The sequence below is a fragment of the Pituophis catenifer genome, unplaced genomic scaffold (assembly GCF_029215685.1).
Source record: "Pituophis catenifer annectens isolate HBS135680 unplaced genomic scaffold, rPitCat1.0.hap2 SCAF_2, whole genome shotgun sequence".
Taxonomy (NCBI): Eukaryota; Metazoa; Chordata; class Lepidosauria; order Squamata; family Colubridae; genus Pituophis; species Pituophis catenifer.
In genome coordinates, this window is record NW_027256882.1 from 148211289 (window position 1) to 148223271 (window position 11983).

The 11983-nt window shown below is 40.0% G+C and overlaps 1 protein-coding gene across 3 annotated transcripts in view; it reads right to left on the reverse strand.

The window, feature by feature from the left end:
* IKZF4 (IKAROS family zinc finger 4) overlaps positions 1-7509 on the reverse strand; it is a 78585-nt gene extending 71076 nt beyond the window's left edge. For 2 of the 3 annotated variants that reach the window (XM_070937746.1, XM_070937748.1), the window contains exon 1: positions 7454-7509. The gene's annotated coding sequence lies outside the window, so the exon portion shown is untranslated. Of the gene's footprint in view, positions 1-7194; positions 7277-7453 lie in introns of those variants that run through there. The other variant, XM_070937747.1, reaches the window with a different exon arrangement.
* Positions 7510-11983: the final 4474 nt, after the last annotated feature.

Here is an 11983-nt window from a genome sequence, read left to right on the forward strand (position 1 = left end):
TTAAAAACTCAGGAGTAGCAACACATGCTCTTCTTAACACATTTTATCGTTTCCAAAGAGTGAATCATTACTGAACAGGTATTTAGCTAACCACTTGGATACCGTACTAACATGGTTAATGGCCATTTAGTGGTAGTAATCTTTATCAAAAGCTCTCTTCCATAGGCGTTCAGCTTTATTAGTTAACTAATTAAAAATTACATGCATATTAATTCTATACCTCAAATGCACTATATGCTGTTGCAGCCCATGCCTATGATATGCTCATTTGTCAGTATAACCTTAGAGTTGTTCAAAATTCAAGCATTTAATATTGAAAAGAAACCTTTCCATTTAGCATTTATGCTTATTTCAAAGAGAGCTCTCAGTATCTCCCTTAGGTCTGCCTTGTAGGTTCATACACTAAAAAGGTATTCTCTGAAGAAAAATACACAGACATTTTTCAAACCACTTGCACAAGATACATTTATTCCTAAAGGATTAAGCACCGATGTTAAGAATGTCTGGGTCTTCTGTAAGAAGTTAAAAACTTATGGGGAATAAAATCAATAATAATGATTTAAAAATGATTTATAGACCACTGCCAAAGTAATGCATTATTTTAACATTCATGCAAGTATTTCCATATCAAACACACACTTCATCTTTTCTTGCCAGTTCCCCATCAACTTGTGGTTGAATATACTGCAGAGCAAGACACAATTCCCAGAAAGAGAGAATTTTTAAAAAGGAGGGTAATTCACCTTCCCAGTCCCCATGCTATTTTCATCTTCCCAGGAAACGCACATCAGCTAAATTCTGTGTCATGAAAATAGGGCCGACCCAAAACAAAGAAAAAATTTGCTGGAGGCCAAAGAACATTGCAAACATTCAGAAAAGGAAAAAGGCCTCTTCACAAAAGTATTTTGCCTTAGGGCAGTGATGGCGAACCTTTTCAGCAGAGAATGTTGAAAAAAAAGTTCACGCTTGCGTGCGCGCCAGCAAGCAAGTCTTCTGGTTACTGCCGTGCATGTGCAGGCGCTGATCAGCTGGCCAGCATGCATGCTCACGCCAGAAAACGAAAGAGCAGCTCTTCCAGTTTCCAGCACTGCCGCATGTGCAAAGGCCAGCTGATCGTCGTGTGCACATGTGTGCCAGAAATCCGGAAGAGGAATGGGCGATGCCACGTGTGCCAGGCGATATGGCTCCGCGTGCCACTTTGGGCATGCGTGCCATAGGTTTGCCATCACGGCCTTAGGGTATATAATAAAGGGAATTCAGCAAGAAGTCACTGCATTACGTCTATATAATAACACATCCGATCAATTATTGGATTATTTCTGTGAGAATTCCAAGGCAATTATGTATAGGACAGGCAGGGGAAAAATACAGGTTAGCAATCCTGTGGGGAGGAAAATGTTTTGTAGAATTTTCTTATGTAGAAAGCAGAGAAGACAGCTCTCTAAAGCAGACAGGTCAATGGCTAAAAGGATTTTATAAACTGGAAGGGAGCTCTACTAGTTTACACACACTAGGTCTAGGCATCATGACAGGCATAGATCATGTGATGACATCTGAGGTTTGAAGCTTTCAGGGACTGGAAAAATGGGCAATACTAAGTAAACAATTCTGAGTATTCACTGATTCTTGGAAAAAAACTGGACACTGCAGAGTGGTTAACCTTTTTGTTTTCTTTTGTTTAGGACTTCAAGCACTAAAGCAAAGTGGCAGTAAGCGTGCAAAATATGCTCTATCTCTTAATTTATCCATTTTGTTTCTTATTAAGTACTTTTCCAACAACTGTCCCAGCACATTTTGATGGCGATCTGGGGAAGATGGGGAGTGTTGGCTCACCATGGTCAGGATGGTAAGGAATCTCTGCTCAGAGTTTTGTTTGCAACAAGCATCTTGTCATATTTCTTTATTACTGTGATTGTAAGCAGCCAAAAAATAAAACAGCATTACGTGGAATTCTCAAGGTTCTGCAAAAGCTCTTGCATTTTGAGATGTCACAAGCAGAAACTGTTAGACGAAAGCATCAATATTCCAAAGCAGGCTTTCCTCTTCCAGGATATTTTATTCCCTCTCAATTGTGAGGTGTATTGTCACTAGAAGATAGCATTCCAAGGTCACCTAACAGACTCAAGTCCTCACTTTGTTATTTTCTGGGAAATTGGTGCCTTCTCTCTCCTCCTCCTCTTTGGTTTCTGTAAACCTTGGCTCTTTCCTAGATTTGCTGATAGCTTCCTCTTTTTTTCATAATGTTGTTTTGGCTACAGAATAATCATAATAATAGGGTTGCTACTGACAGACTAGCATAGATAAAACACACAAAAACCTTCATTCTTTACATGAGTCCAGATTCTAGTAAGGTCTCAGACACTCAGATATGTAGCTGGTACCTATTGTATAACTTTCTCTCTGGGTCTTTGACATGGCTTCATCCTATATCATCCTCTGTCCCAAACAGTGTACAAAAATTAAAACTGAAATATTTATTAACAATTACGATAAAAATGTTTATAGACCAATCCCATATATATTATAGATTACTAAGTATCAAGTTCCACTGAGTTCAAGGCATTCTCCGGGTGCTGGCGGCTAGACAATGTCAGCTGGCGGCCCCCAGGGGTAGAGCTTTCTCTGTGGGCGCGCCCACACTTTGGAATCAACTCCCCCTGGGGCTTCGGTTGGCTCCTGACCTTCCTACCTTCCACCGCGAATTAAAAACATGGCTGTTCACATCGCCCAGCCTGGACTGAGGGTTTTTTTGATCATTTTAATGGGTTTTAATATATGTTTAAATTATATATTTATACATTTATGTATTTTATGTATGCATATTTATGTATTTTATGTTTTATTGGGTATGTTTTATTTGTGGTGAGCCGCCCTGAGTCCTACGGAGATAGGGCGGCATACAAATTATATTAAATAAATTTAATTCCAGATAAATGGGCAGAAGTGTACCTGCAAAGTAGCCTAAGAAGCTGACTCAAATAATCAAGCAGTAGAATAGTACCAGCAGAACTACTTTCAAAAAATACAAACGGCAATTGCAATTTTAAAGGAAGTATTTCTTCTTTCCCCTCAAAATTATCATAATGTTAAAATTTCTGTTATGACATTAATAGATTATCTGAAAATAAAAGCATGCTTTTTGTTTCATAATTGTTCTAGCGCTGCAATATGAAAATGAATGTGAATTAAATCAACTAAAATCTGTGAATAATTGGGTGGCATCACTATCATCAGCTTGCTGCATAACAAATATATTAGGAACACTAGGATAATAATAGGGATCAGGATAAATTATATTTATATACCAGGATTTACAAAATGATTATAAATTGCAAGCTGTTCAGTTTCAGAGAGCTGAGCTCAAATTAGGTGGCACATAGTCCATATAACAGCACCTGGAAAAAGGCCACTGCTACGATACTACCTCAGTATCATATTGCATAACAAATCCACTAAATTAACAAACAATAAAGGTAATAAATTAGGACATTTTTTTTACCAGTGCTGACTTTCTTATGTCTTTTTGTCCACCACTCTTATATTCTTTTGGGTGTAATCTGCTTATTGGCAGTTGAGAACACGAGAGCATATAATTTCATTTGGCAGACTAAAATTGCATGGCCCCATCCAAGTCACTATGTTAAAAATGCTTTTGTCCAAAGTAGAAAGCTCCTTCTTAGTGCCTCAATTCAGCCTCCACAGAGAACTTGGAAAGTTCTACTGTCATACAATCAGTTATCAACTTTGCTGAAATAGGATTAAAATATTTCTCCCTCATTCTTCTATGAAAAACAAAAAGCGGAAAAGTTTACACCCAAATATAAACATATTCACAAAACTCAGTCTCATTTTATCCTCTTCCTAAGAGCAGAATTGAGTTTGAAAAAATAAATTCTGTATGCTGCATACAGGTAGTCCTTGACTTATGCGAGCTTGTTAAGTGACCTTTTGAAGTTACAAAAACATTGAAAAAAGTGACATGATCCTTTTTCACACTTACAACTATTGCAGCATCTCCATGGTCACAAGATCAAAATTCAGATGCTTGGCAACTGACTCATATTTATGACTTGCTAGAAAAAAGTCTCTCAGAAATATGTGATTATAAGAAGTTTCTCCCTAACTATTCTAACTGATTGGGCTGAACCTGAATGGGGCAGATGGTTTGTCTGAATCTTTGTGATACTGTTAATCATACTCAATAGGAAAAATAGCCATATATAAGAGAGATTCAATCATTATCTGGATTATTTCATATTTCCATAAATCCATGATTCATTGCATTGATTTCCTGGTTCACAAAATCTTAGTGGTTAGTAAATTTCGTATTCCATTTTATTTTAAAGCAACTCACTTTTTCTGAACTTTTCTGTTTTGCTTGCCCTAAAAGATGGTCTGGAATTCTTGAGCCACATTTCATCTATTTTTGTAAAGGATGCTCTGGAAAATGGCCTTAATTTCCCCCTCAGACATTACTCTTAAACCTTAATAGTCATGTGTCCAGATTTGTAATAAGGGTAGTAGCATAGAATATGCTATATATCTTAGACTTAGTGTGTTCTACCACACAGAAATAGAAGTGAAATGACCATTTGGTCATTCCATTTTTAAAGCCCTTTGGTCCCAAAATTTAAATGAAAGTAGTAAAGTGGCAAAAATAGAAACATTATTTTACTGAAAGATTTATTACAATGAACCATTCTTACCCATAATATACATAACCAAGGCCATTAAAATTTAGAGCAACTTATATAATTTAAAGTAATATTATAATTACATTGGTATAGCTTCAAAGACGACTTGGTTCCATGCAACTTCTTACTAGAGTCATCAGACACCCAGTCTGAGCAAAGTTCTCAAAAAGGATTCTTGGTGGAACTTGAGACTACAACATAATATCTGGAAAGTGACAGTTGCTAAAACATGTAGAACCCCATCATTTCTAAAAAAAAACAAACCTTGAAATATTAGAGTTACACTGTTTTTATTTCCACTGCAGCCACTTGCAGGAAGCATTAAATAAAGTACACTACCCATTTATCGTGATTACAGATTTTTAACCTGTATGTGTGATGCAATACAACATCTTGGATTCAGAACTATAAATTAGGTAGTATGTCCATAGTAGAAATCTTTATTTTATCTTAAGTTAGTTAGACTGAGTCACTCTCTTAGCCATAAAAATTGCAAAACCAGCACCATCAACCTTATAGATCCGTTAAACACAGTGGACTTTATTTCTTACTAAATTTGTATAAAGTTAGGCTATTAGACCTGAAAAGAGAAAATCCCCCAAATGATGAAAAAAAAAATTTAAAAATTAGTCAGCAACAAGAACGGTTCATTTCATAATAAAACTTGATATTTTAATATTAAATCATATTAAACACTAAAACCTTGAAGTCAGCAAGTTGTAGTTTCCATGACGACAAAGAAACTATAACTGATCAGAAACTAATATGGCATATCATTAGCATTAGGGAGCAAAGAAAACTTGAAAACTAATTACTACCGATAAGTTTGGACTAAAAAAATCTCTACCTTCAAACAATCTTAAAACTATCCTAAGATTCATTTGCCTGATAGAACTTTTATTAAAATTCTATAGAGTCTAGAGAATGAAGTCTGTTTTATAGGGTAATTCAACTGGAAAAGAACATTTTAGCCACACCAATCATGTTTTTTGAAAGTAGATACTGTCTGTCTCATAACAGAGCCTCTGATTTGATCTTAGCTAGATTTCAATAGCTGAACACATTTTCCATAACTTCTATAAATGTCTTGTAATGTGCAAAAACTCACTCAAAACCTAAGAGTGATCAAATGATTCATCAAGACAATCATAGTAGCGACTTCTCCAACATAGCTGAAGTACTAATCAGAAAGTCCTACATGAGCTTGTCACTTAAGAATACTGTGATAAAAGCTGGCTAGCTAGGCATCCGTTGACTGCCTCAAAGCAAACCTTTATTAATTAGAGATGACAAGGCAGCCAAACCTGAGAGCTATGCTAATTGGAATGTGATACTGGATGCTATAGTGTTGATTTCTACTCACATAAACTATTGGTTCCAGAACAAGGTAGCCTCTACACTTCGACCTTTAACTAGTTTGAATAATCATCATCTCCCAAAAGCAAGTCCCAATGTAGTAGCAAAGAAGTTCTCAGATTAAACAGAATACAAAGTAGTGAAAACTAACTTTCTACACATTGCTCAACAGGTTTATTGATTCTTGAACTGCGTTTTCAGAGATACTGGCATTTGCTATTTATTTTCATCTCTCTCAAACACACGCATCCATACACAGAGAAGAAAAATGTATTCTCATGTTTTAAAGTTGGAATGCCTTATTTTTTTATAACAAACTTTAACATAGCAAAAAGTTGGAGTTTAGAGCAACTACCTGCTAGCCAAGTTATTCGGCAAGAGGAAGTTTTTCTCCACTAAAACACACTACTAAAAACGCACAGGCAATCAGGCTACATAAGCGAGCCTTTAGAGCATTTTAGATTTAACATCAGCTAAATTTATCTGCCCCCCCCATCTCGACAACTAATACACATAAGAGTTTTCTTTCCCACCCCCCCAGAAACAAACAACACCGAGCATTAATACAACAGAAGCACCATGCCAAAATACCTTCCCTTCCAGGCAAAGATGTACCTGAAGATAAATACTACATGGTAGCTAATTAATTGCAACAACCACCAAAGCTACAGTCGGAAGCATATTTCTGGCCCAAAAGAGAGATCGCTACGGCGTGAAACTAAATCTCCAAACACGCACCAATAACCCTACGGTTTGTAGCTTCGATACAAGGCAATATACTCCGAAGTATTGATCACTAAGAGGACTTCGAACACTCGCGATTGCTTTTAAAACAGTTCGGGCCAAGAGCAGATTGGAATGACCAGCGCTTCTTCCTTTGCCAATTTCCCAATCCGTGGAACCAAGCTCAACCCCACTTGAAGAACGGCAACTTCGCTAGCTGCTTCCTCCTCCTCCACCACCACCCACGATCAGCTGCACTCCCCAACTGCCCCCCAGACACCCACACAATCCCTCTTTGTTCCCTCGCCCAGCAAATCCTTGCTCCTTCTCCCCACCCCACACACACCCCACCCCAAGGCGCAGCCCAAGTTTCCCCCGAGCCTTTTCTCCCTACTGGCAAAAGCAGTTCCTTAGTTACCACCTCTTGCAATAGTGACTCCCAATAAGGCAAGCCACCACTTTGCCTCGGCTCCCATCATCGCCTCGCAGTCCTTCTTCCCAAGCACAACCGGAGCCTCCGAGATCTGACCCAACTGTTACCCCCTCCCTCCACCCCTCCCTCCACCTCAACCCCACTTTCCGACTCCCCACTTTTCCGGCTGCTTCTCTTGCTCGTTGTCCCCGGCTGCCTCTCTCCCCGCCCCCCCCCCGCCCCGTACACCGTGCCTCTTCCTCCTCACCTGAATTGCGGGGCTCCAAGTCCGGTCGCTTCTCGTTAGAGGGAAGGCCCCCCCGGCCCAACCGCTGGGAGGGGGGTAGGGGGGGCTCAATGGCTCCACAACGGCGGCTCCATCAGCAGCGCCTTCACCTGAGGAGGGACCGAGCCCCCCCCTCCCCTCCTCGAGCCACTTCCGGTCCCTCTGCTAGGAGACAGGCACGGGAAGAAGAGCGTCGAGAAGCTCGAGTGGCCAGAGAGAGAGAAAAAAAAAGCGTCCAGGGTATTCGTTCCGTCAAAGGGGAGGGGGGGGGGAAAGCGAGCACGGAGCGCATCGAACGCGCTCCGAAGGACTCGTTCCGTTGTAAGGCGGAATGGGTTGAAGGCCGAGCCGATCGATGGAGAGATGAGAAAGAAGCCGCGTAGTAGCCGGGAAGGGTGAGAAAAGAGCCTCGATCCGGAGATTCCTGAATTGCAGGAACGACCCCGAATGCCTAGCGTATCGATTAGCGTGTTTAAAAAAAGGCAGCCGGCGTTTGGGAATGGTGAAAGGAAAGAGAAGGCGGCGCAGCCGAACTTCGAGAGCATCGAGAGGGGGCGCTAGTATAGTAAAAGAAAGCGGCGGGGCGTGTCTGGGAGCCGAGTACACTTGTGTGTGAGCTTCATTATAACAGCGGCGGTTGCGGTCAAGTATCCCCGGTTTGCTCCTTAATAAGGAGAGTTACGGTTGTCAATCCATCCCGTGACAGTGGGAACTAGGTGGAACGTGGGCCAGTATTGGTTAATTTAAGATTGCTCGGAAGACCTCAGGGTTTTCTATATGTCCCAAGCCTAAACAAAACTAGGAGGCCGGAGTACAGTATTAGGAATGCATGCCGCCTAGAGTTAACCAATACTGGCGCACGTTGCTGTTCAGTATCATATTGATATCGATTTATTATTGTTTTTGCGATTCGATGGCGGATTCCTCAAGCGCAAATTCCGGCGTAAAATCGAGCGCGTGGGTTTCCCCTGAAAAAAAGAGAAATGCTGTATGTTAAATCGGTATCTGAATATGCCTGAAGACTTCGGTTCTTGTGTTTACTGTTTCTTATTTTTAAAGTTGTAAGCTGGCCGGAGTCTTGTAGAATCCGGGCCGCTTCTGTTGTTTTGTATGTATGCGTCAATTAATAATAAATAATTAAATGCCGCTTTTCTTTTGCAACAACGTACACAGTTTTATGTTTCTTGATTTACTGTTTTGCTAATATGATAGCGTGTGAATTTACACTTCCTGCGCCCCACCAGTTTGATTCCCGTGTAAGCGATCAGCCCGAATTCATTGGAAGTAGAAACCAACAGGAATCGTATGAGAAGGTCAATTCCAAGAAAGGAGAAATAAAGACGTCAGGTTTCGGGCCACCCAGCTGTGACTTCAAGTAAGCCGATCCCGGAAGGGATTTTCTAATGTTTTGGAGCCAAGCGATCCTCTTGCTTTTGCTGCCCGAGACACAATGTTTACTCACCACGAAATTGTTCCAGTTTAAATAAATTAATTTACTTTTTAGAATCCGATAGTTTCTGCCCTATCGGTATAATTGGAGAGAGTTGGCAGGCTCCGTACACATCGATCAAAGAATGTCACCCAAGGGTTCCAAAAACCATCATTCCGTCTCTTCGCCGATCATTTGGCTTCCATCCTGCGCGTTTTTTAAAAGTCCGAAGCCTGTTTCCCTCCCGCCTGCATTGGATTAATAAGATCCGTGGTAATGCTCTCTTAATTTGATATTAGCTCAAATGTCTTTTTTTTTCTTTTCGGAGTTTGAACTTTACATTGTTCTTTTTATTTTGGCTCTGTCCTGAAATGATACCGTTCGTGGCCCCAAGAGTTAGGGATTTAGATGGCTCTCTAAATTATATTTATTTGCTGCTCAAATAAATGGACATATATAGGCTTGTGAACCGAAGCACGAGAAACCCTCTGGCATTTAATTCCAGCCATGGGGGCCTAAGAAGGTAGGTTTAATAAGTAAAACTGGATTCTCCACATGGAGGAAAAACTCATGCACTCCCCAAGATGGGAACAGAGGAAACAAGCTACTTTCACCCTGTCCTAGAGATGATTTGATAGAAGCGCTGTTGTTCAAGTCTCTCCTTCTCTTCCTTTTTTTGTTCCGAGATGCACTAATTCTCCTTGCCACAGTTGGAAAATCCACAAAATTTTCAAACTGCTTTGAGGGATTGGGAAATAGAAGTGGTTGGCAGTGTGGAAATGCCCATAGTTAGAAAATGGACTGAGTACTCCCACTTACCGAGCCATAAGACGTACATTCCCTCACAAAGTCTTAAAATTTCCAGTTGATTAGAAAAGCACTGGTAGCAGGATAGTATAAGAAAATTCCAAAATTTCACATCAAATCAACCCAATTAAAATGGGCAGTATTTCAAAAAGTATAAATCAATATTAAGAATGAGTAAGGAGACTGTGGTCAATTTATTTATTTGTTTATTTATTTATTTTGTCGCATTTCTATGCCGCCCAACTCCCAAGGGACTCTGGGCAGCTTACAACAAAGAATAAAACAATGTGAACAATCCCATAAAAAATGTTAAAAAGAAAAACATTAAAAACTTTAAAAACATTAAAACACATGCACTCCAATTCGTGGCCGGGTCTCACAAGATCATTATAATGAGATCAACGGTCCCAGGCCTGCCAGAAGAGCCAGGTTTTCACCGCTTTGCGGAAGGCCAATAGGGTGGGGGCGGTCCGGACCTCAGGAGGTAATTGGTTCCAGAGAGCCGGTGCAGCCACAGAGAAGTCCCTCCCCCATGGGCCCGCCAGCCGAAATTGTTTAGCTGACGGGATCCGGAGACCGACTCTGTGGGATCTTACCAGTCGCTGCGAGCTATGTGGTAGAAGGCGGTCTCGAAGATAGCCTGGCCCTGAGCCATATAGGGCTTTAAAGGTAATGACCAACACCTTGAAATGCACCCAGAGACCAATAGGGAGCCAGTGCAGCTCACGGAGAATTGGTGTAATGTGGGTGGTATCTAGGCGCACCCACTATAACTCGCACGGCTGAATGAACAGTCTACCTGGTGTGTGACCGTTTGAAAAAATGCTAGCAAGACAGACAATGAGCAACTCCATATTTTTAATGGAAACCTATCTCCCGGAGAGAAACAATAACAATTTTAATATCTTATATTTAACATCTGAACCTATTTATATACAATTTAGAATTGTGATTACCTAATACGCAGAAATAAGCCTGGGTAGAAGAGGATTAAGTCTTCAGAAAAATACTAATTTGCAGAGGCAAAAAATTGGACATAATAGCATCATTTCATAGGTGCCAAATATTGTAAAAGTTTTTCATATTTGTGATAGATTAGATTAAATGTCTACTTAAGTACAAAGCTTGTAGAAGTTCTCATTTGTTCATACTTATTATACCCATAGGATAATTAGAAAGGCAAGTAGCCCACGAAAAAATACACATGAAGAACTATGCTTAACAATACATTTAAATTTGTTTCCCAATCAATTTTAAGATTCTTTTTGAAGCTGGCAGCATTGTCTGAGGAATACATTAAAAGTGGTTGTTTTCATCCTATGTGCGCTAATGTGACCCTCTTTGGAGGGTACTGCTGATGAATTAGCTAATTAAAACACTTTCTCCCACATATAAATGGGACAGAGCAGCAGCACTGATGATATAATCTATGTTACCTTTGTCTCCGAGAATCTCTTTGATCTAGATTCAAGATGCACTTCAAACATAGCAATCCTGGGAGGGAAACAGAATTATGACTGTCCTCAAATTATACCATACACTGTTCCTTTTCTTTTGTGTATTTGTTTTTTAAAGTCACTGGAGTCAAACTGCAATATATTCTGAGGTCTTTTCACCTCTAGTACATTTTATTAGGCGACTTTATTTTCACAGTAGAGTTCTCTGACACTAACTCAGCCTCATTTGGCATAGCCAGGCAACATTTGGTTTACTAAAGATAATTCCAGATCTAACTTTTTCTGGAGTCTAGTATGGTTAATTGGCCCCATTTGGTAGACCAGACAAGGAAATCAGTTCCCCTAAAAGGCTAAAACTACCTTAGTTGAAATGGCTATAACAAAACAATAAGTCGTCTGGTTGTGCTGGATCTCCTCCCCCTTCTTATATGAAGTGGATTAGGGAGTATCTGTCTGAACTGCTTCCAAATATTATCCAGTTGTTCTGGACTTTAAAAGTGCTTCAGCCCCTTCTCCCTAGCTAATGGCAAGTTCCTATGTATCTCCAACAAGGTCATCTTTCTTACTCTACTGTCTGTGCTTGGGGTCATTCTCAGACATTTGGATATGCTAAGTAAAATACTATAGTGAATTTGCAGCTATATAGGCTGGCTAGTTTTTGCTGAAGCTCAAGCTTCACATCAAAGTGGAACTCACACTTGGTTAAACATAACCTACAGAGGCAGGATTCACATAACCTACTAGGTTCAAAACCAAATAATACGTGAATTGAACATGTGCCTCGTCTATGGTGGGATAAAAAAAAAAGGTTAATAACCA